The 14146-nt window shown below is 51.5% G+C and overlaps 1 pseudogene; it reads right to left on the bottom strand.

The window, feature by feature from the left end:
* Positions 1 to 559: 559 nt before the first annotated feature.
* LOC142289914 (histone deacetylase 1 pseudogene) overlaps positions 560 to 14146 on the bottom strand; it is a 55046-nt pseudogene continuing 41459 nt past the window's right edge.

Genomic DNA, 14146 nt, shown 5'->3' with positions numbered 1-14146 from the left:
ACCGAGATGATCTGTTTTGGAGCGCCTTATGCGAACCCGTACTCCACCATTGCAAATTATAACATCGTCGCGGAGCAGACCACCGGGACGAGCTAAGGATCTGCTGACTAATTCGCTGATTCGCAAAGCCCCGAAGAATGCAAGCGAGAAGGCGGCCGAGAACAAGTGGACCTCGCTTTCATTGGCGCATACGTCGCCTAGCTGGTTTATTATGCCTGAAAGGAATAATGGCGAATGGCGAATGAAATGGGCCTCCTGTTTTTAGTGCACCGACGCTTCCGCTTCCAGCCTTTAATGGCCTGTGTGAACAGGAAGGCCTTGGTGACATCGGGCCATCCACGAACCCGGAAGTGAAAGGCTATGCCTGCGAGCCACTGCTGCGCTACTGTACCCGACACGCCATTAGTATGCAAATGCGCTATGTACCGAGCAATGGAATTGCTGAGAAAATAAGCAGACACCTGGCTAGGCAGCGGTTGTGTTAAATTTAACCATTCATTCCAAGCCTTACCGTACGAACGCCACGTTGATGGAGCTAGGGATGCCTGGACCAAAGGCATCAGCTGTCCTCGGGGACCGTCCAGAGGAACTGTGGACACTTCTCTCCCATGCTGTCCGCTTCTGGATGTAATACACGAAACTTCTGAAATTCAAAAACGCGATAAGGCATCAGCAATAGTGTTATTGATCCCTGGCACGTGACGGGCCCTGAACCAGATGTTATGCTCGAGGCACTTGAGAACTAAATAGCGCAGTAAGCTGATCACTGGCGGGGAGGAAGATGATAGGTGGTTTATGGCGTGAACGACACTTATGTTGTCCGTCCAGAAGCAGATTCGTTTGTTCGCCAGCTGTTCTGCCCACAGAGATGTAGCTACTATTATAGGGAACAGCTCGAGTAACGTGATATTTTTTGTCCGGCCTGACAAGTGCCATGTGTCGGGCCAGCAATTAGCGCACCAATTGGGACCAAGGAAAACTCAGAATCCAGTGGACCAGGCAGCATACGAAAATAGAGATATGTGTGAGCTGGAAACCTCCTTTTCTTGGAAACATGTGCGTCCATTGTAAGTAGCTAGGAAAGACCTCCATACCCAGGTCCTCGCGTAGAGCGCTGGTGATGCGAATCCTGTGATGGGGGGCAGCTATGCCCCTAGTGGCCAGGCAAAGCCTCCGGGAAAAGACCCTTTCCATGGGCATGACTCTATCGGCGAAGGCGAGTAGGCCTAATAAAGATTGCATTTGCGCCAGGGTTGCCTTGCGAACCGCGCAGAAACCGTCAATAAGCAATGTGGTTTTTTGGACCTTTTCCAGTGGTAACCGAAACATCATGTTAATTGAGTATTTTTCGATTCCCAAAAAGGAAAGGCATGTCACAGGGCCAACTGTTTTTTCGTCCGACAGCGGAACCCCAAACTTGTCTGCTAAGACCTGGAAGGATTTTAACGCGTTTGCGTATGTTTCCGAGTTGGTGGGGCCAACGAACAGGAAATCATCCAGATAATGGGTGACCGATTTATTCTTTGCTACGTCCTTAACCACCCATTCCAGGAAACAGCTGAAGAGCTCAAAGTGAGAGCAGGATATGGAGCAACCCATGGGAAGACACATGTCGAAAAAGAACTGTTTGTTGAAATAGCACCCTAGCAGCTGGTGACAATCGGGGTGTACCGGTAGCAGGCGAAAGACGGACGCTATGCCCGATTTTGACATTAATGCTCCCTGCCCCGCTTTTTGCACAAGTGCGACCGCTTTGTCAAAAGACACGTAGGAAACTGCTGAGTCCTCTGCGGGGATGCCGTCATTCACTGACCTCCCAGCCAGGAAGGATAAGTGGTGTATGAGGCGAAATTCACCCTTTTCTTTCTTAGGCACTACCCCTAGGGGTGAAACGCGAAGGTTTGAAAATGGTAAATCAGTAAATGGGCCTACTACGCAGCCCAGCGCTCTTTGTTCCTTGAGTAGTTTGTTCTCCAGGACCTGTGGGAGGTCCCGAGCAGATTTTAGGTTGGGGCGAAGGTTGATTCTGAGGAGAAAATAAAGGGAATAAAGAAACCATGGGTGAAACCATCCCTGATGGTGTTGGCCGCAGCCTTATTGGGGTAACATTCTAGCCATGGCTCCATCTCGTGCACGTTCATTGGAGTCTTTGGGACCTGGTGGTGCATTTTTAGCGTGGTGCCTGGATGGTTGCTTGTCGCATTTGGAGGAGGTGTGATTGCCCCCGCACGAAGAGCATTCGTGCTTGTATTTGCAGAGACCTTGAAACCTGCAATGACCTTCGTTGAAGAGCCAGCAGCAGCCAGGTTTGCAGACGTTTGCAGCTCCAGGTGTAGCATGGTGGGAGGCCTGGAAAGGACTGATAGGACTTTTGTGCCATCATAAGTCTGAGCCACGAATCAGTCGCTTTAATGCCCCAACCAAGTTGTAGTTGGAGTGCCATGCGTCTCCTAAATTCTTCATCGTACTTCCACCACGCAGAACCCCCATGAGTTTAATAGGAGTTGTAAATGATGTCACAGTACGTGAAGAGTTCTGAGCAGCGTTCGGGGTGCTTCTGACCCATCACGCACCCCAGAACACAGAAAGCCTGCAACCAATTATTTATGTTTTTGGCTACAGTGGGTTTTTTAGCGAATTGGTGGTCATTGCCTCACCTTTCTTTGTCAACAGTGTTTTGGTCTACTGATATTAGGGACCAGATAGCCACGTATTCGTTAGCCCAAATTTTTTGAACTGTTTCTGGGGTTAGGTGAGTTCCTCGTGGAGATACACCGCAGTAGAACATGTCCCTGTGTAAGTCTGGACACTGCTGCGCTACATCCTGGCATTCTACAAATGCGGGGTTGACCAGAACTACTCCTGATGATGCATGACCCGCTTCTCTGACTACCCCTGGATGGGTACCCCCTGCCCAAGCGCTGGTAAAGCTGTACTCACCGGCCGATGTCGTAGGTTGATCCTCTGGCGTCGTCATCTGGGGTAGTTCTTCGCGTAGTGGTTCACCGTGGTGGCGGTGGGTAGCAAACCTTTCGCCTGGAGGGCTGCTTAGTAAGCGGCTGCGGCGAGAGTCAGATGACGCAGTGCTGGATGGTGTGTGGTGTCTCCTGCGGGATGACCTCTTGCTGCGGTTGGACGAACGGGAATGGTGATTTCGCCATGAGCGCCAGGAATGGTGTTCGTGGCTATCTCGGCTCCTGCTGCGGGAAGTGGACGGCGATCTTCTGTGTTCATGACCCCTACGGGGCCTGCGATCGGAAGCCAACATGACCGGCTCAGCTGACCCCACATGTGACGGCAAGGAGTGCCTTGTTTCCACCTGCGAATGGTTTACTGGCAGGATGGGCAATGGATGGATTGCAGGGGTTGGCAGGGGGTGTAGGGGAGGAAAATCTAAAGGTGGGGTACCTTGCATTTCCTGTTGTTATAGTGGTAGGTGGGAGCATGGTGGTGTCAGGGGTAAAGATGTGTCCTCCTCTCCCATGGTGCTCCATGTTCTTGCTAGAGTCAGCTTGGGAAAGGTGCCCATGGTAGTCCCTGAATTGCTGGTGCGAGTCAGAGCGTGCAGATCCCTCAGCTGATGAGCTTCTGCTTTCTGATGCTCCCATGGTTCCTGGCTGCTGATGTGCGATAAAGGGGCAGTGGAGATTGCTGGCTGGATGATGAGTGGGAGGCTGCTGCTGGCCACCACGTTTGCTCTGTAATGTGTGCGAACGCGGGGTCAGAAGTGACGATGTACAGCATGTATGTTTCTTGCTGTATTTCCCTTTAAATTTGCCGCTTTTTCCTATTCTGACGTCACTTCCGGTCCGGGACCTGCAAACCAGAAGTGACGTTTGGTCACATGGTCGCCGCATCACAGGAAGTGACGCGGCGGCCATGGTTACCGGATGTGACACAGCCTCCGCATATAACGGTGAGTAACATGGGGGCCGCGTCATCTGGGGGGGCGCACCATGCCTGGGGGGAGGTGCGCTGCGTGGCAGTGGTGCCCACGCTGCTAGGGGAACCGGGGGTTCGTGGGACGGAGGTGAGAGCGGACCGGACCTTCTGGACCAGGCCACCCTGCGCCTGGGGTCTGTTGTGGGGCCTAAACGCTGTGGTGGACGGGAGGGTCTGGAAGACCCGCGCCCACCGCTGCTGGGAACCGGCAGGAGGGAGCTGGTGCCCACAAGGGAGGCAAGCCATTCGGCTCCCTTCCGTCCGATCCTTTCTCTTACCGCTGCTTCCAGGGGGTCCATCGGTGATGCTCACCCTGAGGGCAGATTGTGGTAAGAGAAAGGAGGGACTCCGGAGTCTGATTATATGACCTGGAGGAGGTCCCAGCAAGGAAGAGGGGCAGCGGGGGACATTGCACAGTGAGGAGGAGGGAGAGGTGACCATGGGGGCATAGCAAGGGGCTAAGCAGTCAGGGGCAGCGGCATCGGCCGCAGTGCCCTGCATCATCATCCCCGCACACACCCCAGAACTACCGCACTCATCATCATCCCTGCACACATCCTGGCACTACCGCCCCCATCATCATCCCTGCACACACCCTGGCACTACCGCCCCCATCATCCCCGCGCACACCCCGACAGTACCGCTCCCCTCATCATCACCGCACACACCCCGGCACTACCGCCCCCATCATCATCGCCGCACACACCCCGGCAGTACCGCCCCCATCATCATCGCCGCACACACGCAAGCACTACCGCCCCCATCATCATCACTGCACACACCCCGGCACTACCGCCCCCATCACCATCACTGCACACACGCAAGCACTACCGCACCCATCATCATCCATGCACACACCCCGGCACTACCACACCCATCATCACCGCACACACACAAGCACTACCGCCCCCATAATCATCACTGCCCCCACGCAAGCACTACCGCCCCCATCATCATTCCCGTACACACCCTGGCACTACCGCACACATCATCACTGCACACATGCAAGCACTACCGCCCCCACCATCATCACCGCACACACCCCGGCACTAAAGCCCCTATCGTCATCACCGCACACACACTGGCACTACCGCCCCCATCATAATCCCCGCACACACGCAAGAACTACCGCCCCCATCATCATCATCACCGCACACACGCAAGCACTACCGCCCTCATTATCATCGCACACACCCCGGCACTACCGCCCCCATCATCATCACCGCACACACCCTGGCAGTATCGCCCCCATCATCATCACCGCACACAAGCAAGGACTACCGCACCCATTATCGTCCCCGCACACATCCCGGCACTACTGCCCGCATCATTATCCCCGCACACACCCCGGCACTACCGCCCCCATAATCATCACCGCAAACACGCAAGCACTACCGCACCCATCATCATCACCGCACACACCTCAGCACTACTGCACACATCATCTCTGCACACACGCAAGCACTACCACCCTCATCATCATCACCGCACACACGCAAGTACTACCGCCCTCATCATTATCCCCGCACACAACCCGGCACTACCGCAGCCATCATCACTGCACACACACAAGCACTACCGCCCCCATCATCATCACCGCACTCACCCCGGCACTACCGCCCCCATTATCATCCCCGCACACACACAAGCACTACTGCCCCCATCATTATCACCACACACACGCAAGCACTACCGCCCCCATCATCATCACCGCACACACCCCCCGGCACTACCACACCCATCATCACCGCACACACACAAGCACTACCGCCCCCATAATCATCACCGCTCACACGCAAACACTACCGCCCCCATCATCATCCCCGCACACACCCTGGCACTACCGCACCCATCATCACTGCACACACGCAAGCACTACCGCCCCCACCATCATCACTGCACACACCCCTGCACTAAAGCCCCTATCGTCATCACTGCACACACACTGGCACTATCGCCCCCATCATAATCCCCGCACACACGCAAGAACTACCGCCCCCATCATCATCCTCACCGCAAGCACGCAAGCACTACCGCCCTCATTATCATCGCACACACCCCGGCACTACCACCCCCATCATCATCACCGCACACACCCTGGTAGTACCGCCCCCATCATCATCACTGCACACACGCAAGCACTACCGCACCCATTATCGTCCCCGCACACATCCCGGCACTACTTCCCCCATCATCATCCCCGCACACACCCCGGCACTACCGCCCCCATAATCATCATCGCACACACGCAAGCACTACCGCCCCCATGATCATCACCGCACACACCCTGGCACTACCGTCTCCATCATCATCAACGCATACACCCCGGCAGTACCGCCCCCATCATCATCACCGCACACACGCAAGCACTACCGCACCCATCATCATTCCCGCACACACCCCGGCACTACCGCCCCCATCATCCCCGCACAAACCCCGGCACTACCGCCCCATCATCATCACTGCACACACGCAAGCACTACCGCACCCATCATCATCCTCGCACACACCCCGTCACTACCGCCCCATCATCATCCCCGCACAAACCCCGGCACTACCGCCCCATCATCATCACTGCACACACGCAAGCACTACCGCACCCATCATCATCACCGCACACACCCTGGCACTACCGCCCCATCATTATCCCTGCACACACCTCAGCACTACTACACACATCATCACCACACACACGCAAGCACTACCGCCCTCATCATCATCACCGCACACACGCAAGTACTACCGCCCTCATCATTATCCCCGCACACAACCCGGCACTACCGCAGCCATCATCACTGCACACACACAAGCACTGCCGCCCCCATCATCATCACCGCACTCAACCCGGCACTACTGCCCCCATTATCATCCCCGCACACACAAGCACTACTGCCCCCATCATCATCACCGCACACACGCAAGCACTACCGCCCCCATCATCATCACCGCACACACCCTGGCACTACCGCCTCCATCATCATCAACGCATACACCCCGGCAGTACCGCCCCCATCATCATCACCGCACACACGCAAGCACTACCGCACCCATCATCATCCCCGCACACACCCCGGCACTACCGCCCCCATCATCATCCCCGCACAAACCCCGGCACTACCACCCCATCATCATCACTGCACACACGCAAGCACTACCGCACCAATCATCATCCTCGCACACACCCAGGCAGTACCGCCCTCATCATCATCCCCGCACACACCCCGGCATTACCGCACCTATCATCATCCCCGCACACACCCCGGCACTACCGCACTCATTATCACCGCAGACACACAAGAACTACTGCCCCCATCATCATCACCACACACACCCCGACACTACCGCACTCATCATCATCCCTGCACACACCCCGGCACTACCACACTCATCATCATCACCGCACACACGCAAGCACTACCGCCCCCATCATAATCACCGCACACACCCCGGCACTACCACCCCCATCATCATCACCGCACACACCCCGGCAGTACCTCCCCCATCATCATCCCCGCACACACCCCGGCTCTACCGCCCCCAACATCATCCCCGCACACACCCCGGCACTACCGCCCCAATCATCATCCCCGCACACCGCCCCCATCATCATTCTCGCACACACACAGGCACTACCTGAGTGAAGTCTCCGGGGACAGCGCGGCTCACTTCAGTTGCTGCGTGGAGCTGACACAGAGCGGTCGTGTTCTACGGCGCTCCCTGTCAGCTTCATGTAGCAGAGCTGAAAGTGTCATGTGGATTACTTCGGACCTGGATGGGTGTTTGGGGATTAATAAAGTGGTAAATGAGGGGGTTTTTTGTCTTTTATTCCAAATAAAGGATTTTTCGTTGTGTGTGTTTATTTACTTTCACTTAAAGGTTAATCATGGAAGGTATCTCGGGGGAGACGCCTGCCATGATTAACCTAGGACTTAGGGGCAGCTATAAGCTGCCATTTAACTCCTTATTACCCTGATTGCCACCGCACCAGGGTAATTCGGGATGAGCCGAGTAGAGTCCCGGGACTGTCGCATCTAATGGATGCGGCAATTCCGGGTGGCTGCTGGCTGATATTGTTAGAGTGGTGGGCTCCCCATAACGTGGCGCTCCCCATCCTGACAATACCAGCCTCCAGCCGTGTGGCTTTATCTTGGCTGGTATCAAAATTGGGGGGACCACAATTATTTTTTTGTTTTTTTCTTTAATTATTTATTTATTTTACTTCATGATACAGACCCACCCACCGGCAGCTGTGATTGGTTGCAGTGAGACAGCTTTCACTCAGCGTGGGGGCATGTCTGACTGCAACCAATCATGGGCACTGGTTGGTGGGGAAAGCGGGGAAAACGAGATTGAATAATGAGCGGCAGCCATTTTCAAAAGAGGAAAAGCCACTGGAGCTTTTTGACAGCCGTGCAGCTGATCGGTGAGTAGGAAAGAGAGAGGGATTGTGCTGGGGACGCAGGATGCATGCAAATACGCAACGTGCGCAAATAGCCTTACTGTGAAAAGCCACGCTTTTGGTGATCGAACCGTTATCGGACATTAACTCGAACTGTCGAACGTGAAGCAAATCGTTCGAGTTCGTCGAACGACTTAAACATGTCCCAAAACAACTCGAATTTGAAATTGGCGAACGGTTTGATTCGAACATTGCTCATCTCTAGTCTAGAAATCCCATCCACTGTGCTTGTACTGTATATCACAGCGTTTTAGACACAGCAAAAACACACTGCATCCAAAACACTGATTATGGGCACAAACCCAAGGGGTACTTTGCACGCTGCGACATCGCTAGCCGATGCTAGCGATGCCGAGCGCGATTGTCCCCGCCCCCGTCGCAGATACGATATATTGTGATAGCTGCTGTAGCGAACATTATCGCTACGGCAGCTTCACATGCACTTACCTGCCCTGCGACATCGCTCTGGCCGGGGACCCGCCTCCTTCTTAAGGGGGTGGGTCGTGCGGCGTCACAGTGATGTCACACGGCAGGCAGCCAATAGAAGTGGAGGGGCGGAGATGAGCGGGACGTAAACATCCCGCCCATCTCCTTCCTTCCGCATAGCCGGCGTGAGCCGTGGGACGCAGGTAAGGAGATGTTCCTCACTCCTGCGGCTTCACCCACAGTGATGTGTGCTGCCGCAGGAACGAGGAACAACATCGTACCTGTTGCTGCAGCGACATTATGAAAATGACCGACACTACACAGATCAACGATTTACGATGCTTTTGCGATCGTTTATCGGTGCATCTAGGCTTTACACGTTGCAACGTCATTACTGGTGCAGGATGTGCGTCACTTTCGATTTGATCCAGACGATATCGCAGTAGCAATGTCGCAACGTGCAAAGTACCCCTAAGACACAAAGACAGCCACTGAATATTTAGGATACATTGGAATAGAGACATGGACAAATGGTGGTAAAAACTCAACGGGCTGAAATCAGGAACAACTTTACCTTTTGGCTACAAAGGAACATAACATAGCCCCTTTTAGATGAGACACACCATCACTTCAACGGCTGCTACAACAAGTTTTATGGAGATGACTTTTAAGCCAGAGATATTGGTGGTTCCTTGGTCATTTCACATGTAGACTATTAAGCTTACCTGCTTTAGCAGTTTGTCAAGGCCTACACAGACATTGCAGCTTACTGTCCAGACCAAATGCCTAAAGGGGGTGTTATACGCAGCGATATTGCTGGCGATATCGCTGGTGAAAGCACCCGCCCCCCGTCATTTGTGCATCACGGGCAAATCGCTGCCCATGGAGCACAATATCGTTCGGAGCCGTCACACGGGACTTACCTGCATAGCGACGTCGCTGTTGCCGGCGAACAGCCTCCTTTCTAAGGGGGCAGTTCGTTCGGCGTCACAGCGGTGTCACTAAGCGGCTGCCCAATAGAAGCGGAGGGGCGGAGATGAGTGGGACGTAACATCCCGCCCACCTCCTTCCTTCCGCATTGACGCCGGCCACAAGTAAGCTGTACTTCGTCGTTCCCGAGGTGTCACACGTAGCGACGAGTGCTGCCTCGGGAACAACGAACAACCTGCAAGCTCAACAATCAATGAATTTTTCAAAAGGAATGACGTGTCAACGATGGACGATAAGGTGAGTATTTTCCATCATTAATAGTAGCTCCTTGCTGTCACACGCAACGTCGCTAACTATGCCGGATGCACGTCACGGAATCCGTGACCCCGGCGATATATCGTTAGATACGTCGTTGCGTGTAACGGGGCCTTTAGTCCATCACATCTCCCTCATGTATTTTCCTCTTGCAGTCACTTGATGGAACTCATTTAAAAATAGGTTCTCTGACAATTTAGCATAACCAACATAACTCCATACCTCCACCCTAAATAAAGGCAAGTGAACCATCCATTTTATCTGGTTCATCACAGCTATGCAGGAGCCATGCATGATTGTGTACACTAATTCGAACCTCCCACTCCCGGATCCAAGACTTCTTCCGAGCTGCACCAACCCTCTGGAATGCTCTACCCCATGAAGTTAGGACAAATCACAACTTACTCAGCTTCAGACGCACCCTAAAGACGCATCTTTTTAGGGCGGCCTATCACACTCTCTAATCAGATTCGATTCACATAGTCCCTCTACAACTTCTCACAACATAACTCCACATCAAACTCCATGGCACGCAAATGCATCTCATGGCTCTGGCTAACTGGTCCAGGAAGCCATTATCTATCCCCCATTTTCTTGAGATGGCTGGATTGTCATTGTAAATAAGCACTTGTACCTTAGCCCCCCCATATCTCATTGTAGATTGTAAGCTCTCACGAGCAGGGTTGTCTTTTTTTTTTCCCTCTTAATATTGTATTTTCTATAACTGTTGTTTGTATATGATCCTCCTGAATTGTAAAGCGCTGCGGAATATGTTGGCGCTATAGAAATAAAGATTATTATTATTGTTATCACATAACTCCAAACCAATCGTCACCCCACCTTACAGCATTGACCTAGGGACTGACCTTCCTTATTCACATGCTCAAAACCATGGCCTAAACTTCTTGTGGGTACACCAGTGCCATGCTTACTGCCACTTACATAAAATGTAAAATCCAACGTAAATAAACAACGAATAAATTATATGCAGTCTTTGCCCCCTTCTGCCTATTATTTTTATTTGAAAAAAAAATAGTTTGCCCCAAAATAATTTTCAAAAAAATCTAATTAATATTTTTTAAAAGAAATAGCATCCTTCCACAATGCAAAGGACAAAAGATTGGTTCGAGATTCTGATTTGTGTGATCTTCTTATGCTCTGCAGACTTTGCTTATTTAGCCAAAGCCGTAAGATCTTGTGTTAATCTAAAGCCAGCTTTACACATTGCAATTTGTTGTGCAATCACGTTTGCGATGTGACACGCCCAGGTCGCATATGCGATCTAATGAGATTGCACGTAGGTCGTTCATTTGCTGTCACACGTGCGTTAGTAGTCTATGTTAAATTGATCAATTTTGTGTGCGATCCTTTAGATCATGTGTTCTGTGACGTATGCATTGGGCACCCTTTTTTATTTTTTATTTATTGACTTGCCAAGTGTGTGTAATGTGTAGGGATGTGTTTTTACTATGTCATCTGCCATTCAGCTCTGCTACATGGCCGCTAACAGCAGACACAGACAGCCATGTAGCAGAGCTGAATGGCAGATGACAGCAGACACAGAAAGAGCCGCACGATCAGAATGAACTCGGGTTAACTTCACCCGACTTCATTGTCATGCTGCGGCTCTGTCTGTGTTGCGTCCTGATTAGCGGTCACCAGTGAAGGACTCACCGGTGACCGCTAAACTCCTGAGTAACTGAATTGAGCAGCCCTCTCTCATATACTCACCGATCCCCGATCTCCGGTGCGGCGCTGCACGGCATTCACACTGCTCCAGCGGCTTTTACTATTTTGAAAAAACCGGCCGCTCATTAAACAATCTCGTAATCCCTGCTTTCCATGCCCACCGGCGCCTATGATTGGTTGCAGTGAGACACACCCCCACGCTGAGTGACAGGTGTCTCACTGCACCCAATCACAGCAGCCGGTGGGCGTGTCTATACTGTGCAGTGAAATAAATAATTAAATAATTAAAAAAAACGGCGTGCGGTCCCCCCCAATTTTAAAACCAGCCAGATAAAGCCATACGGCTGAAGGCTGGTATTCTCAGGATGGGGAGCTCCACGTTATGGGGAGTCCCCCGCCTAACAATATCAGTCAGCAGCCTCCCAGAATTGCCGCATACATTAGATGCGACAGTTCTGGGACTGTACCCGGCTCTTCACGATTTGCCCTGGTGCGTTGGCAATCGGGGTAATAAGGAGTTATTGGCAGCCCATAGCTGCCAATAACTCCTAGATTAATCATGTCAGGCGTCTCCCCGAGATACCTTCCATGATTAATCTGTAAGTGACAGTAAATAAACACACACACCCGAAAAAATCCTTTATTAGAAATAAAAAACACAAACATATACCCTCGTTCACCACTTTAATAAGCTCGAAAAAGCCCTCCATGTCCGGCGTAATCCAGGATGGTCCAGCGTCGCTTCCAGCTCTGCTGCATGAAGGTGACCGGAGCTGCAGAATACACCGCTGCTCCTTATTACCCTGATTGCCAACGCACCAGGGCAAATCGGGAAGAGCCGGGTACAGTCCCAGAACTGTCGCATCTAATGTATGCGCCAATTCTGGGCGGCTGCTGGCTGATATTGTTAGGCTGGGGGGCTCCCCATAACGTGGCGCTCCCCATCCTGAGAATACCAGCCTTCAGCCGTATGGCTTTATCTGGCTGGTTTTAAAATTGGGGGGGACCGCACGCCAGTTTTTTTTAATTATTTAATTATTTATTTCACTGCACAGTATAGACACGCCCACCGGCTGCTGTGATTGGGTGCAGTGAAACACCTGTCACTCAGCATGGGGGCGTGTCTCACTGCAACCAATCATAGGCGCCGGTGGGCGGGGAAAGCAGGGAATACGAGATTGTTTAATGAGCGGCCGGCTTTTTCAAAATAGTAAAAGCCGCCGGAGCAGTGTGAATGCCGTGCAGCGCCGCGCCGGTGATCGGGGATCGGTGAGTATGAGAGAGGGGGTAAGAGGGATAGACTGACATGGACAGAGAGAGAGGAACAGAGATAGTGACGGACTGACAGAGATTAGTGAATGACAGACATTGTGAGGCGCTTCAGAACGCAGCTTTTCAGCTGCACTCTGAAGCGGACCTTTTTTAAGCTGCGGTGCAGAGCGCACACCTGCGCACATAGCCTCAGACATCAAAATCGTATGAGGGATGTCACACGTTTCAATTGACTAGGTTCGTGCAACAAAATGTTCAATTCTAGACAAAGATACGATGTGTTTGCGATCAATGGTTTTGCGTTCAATCCTGATCGCACGTAGGTGTCACACGCAGATACCTCACAAACGATGCTGGATGTGCGTCACTTACAACTTGACCCCAACGACGGATTGTGAGATATATTGAAGCGTGTAAAGCGGGCTTTAGATCTACTGTTCTCTTTCCATATGTTGCATTGGTTGCTTATGAGAAGGTGCTGGGCATGCCGAGATTGCAAAAGTTTGGATCTGACTATCTGCATGGATGTGAGGTCCATTATATAGAGGTAAAAAGGATATGAAGTTTGTGGTAATAGCATTTCTTAAAGCTTATGTTCACTAGTCAAAAACAATAATTTGTCACCACAGAACATCACCAACATAGTGATTATCTGTGCATCTATAAATAGTCTCAAGAAAAACAAAGGAGGTTTTTTTTTCAGCAAAATGTATTCTGTGTGCTAAAACTAGATGACTATTTTTTTTTACCTTTGTTACTTTTCTTTTCTTTCTTTTTTCATTCACTTGCCCTTAAAACTAACATTTGTTTGGACACTCCCATGGCCTTATCAGTGACCTTTTATTGTAAAATATAAAAAAAGACTTGGTAAATATCCCCTTTAATGAAACATATCTGCTTACCTGTATTCTTTTCAGTGTCCCGTAAGGTGGAAATGTGATTTTTTTCTAAATATCATAAACCAATATGGATAACGCAGTTTCCCTGCAGAATCCACACAAATTTGCAACATAATGTTGATTTTAAAAATAATGAATTCCCTGTACATTGGGTATACTGTTGAGGAGAGCCATTGGATCAAATACTTAATTAACCTCTGGACATAGGGGACTG

This window comes from Anomaloglossus baeobatrachus, chromosome 2, assembly GCF_048569485.1.
Source record: "Anomaloglossus baeobatrachus isolate aAnoBae1 chromosome 2, aAnoBae1.hap1, whole genome shotgun sequence".
Classification (NCBI taxonomy): domain Eukaryota; kingdom Metazoa; phylum Chordata; class Amphibia; order Anura; family Aromobatidae; genus Anomaloglossus; species Anomaloglossus baeobatrachus.
The sequence above is the reverse complement of the archived record's forward strand: the minus strand, read 5'-3'. Positions and strand labels throughout refer to the sequence as shown.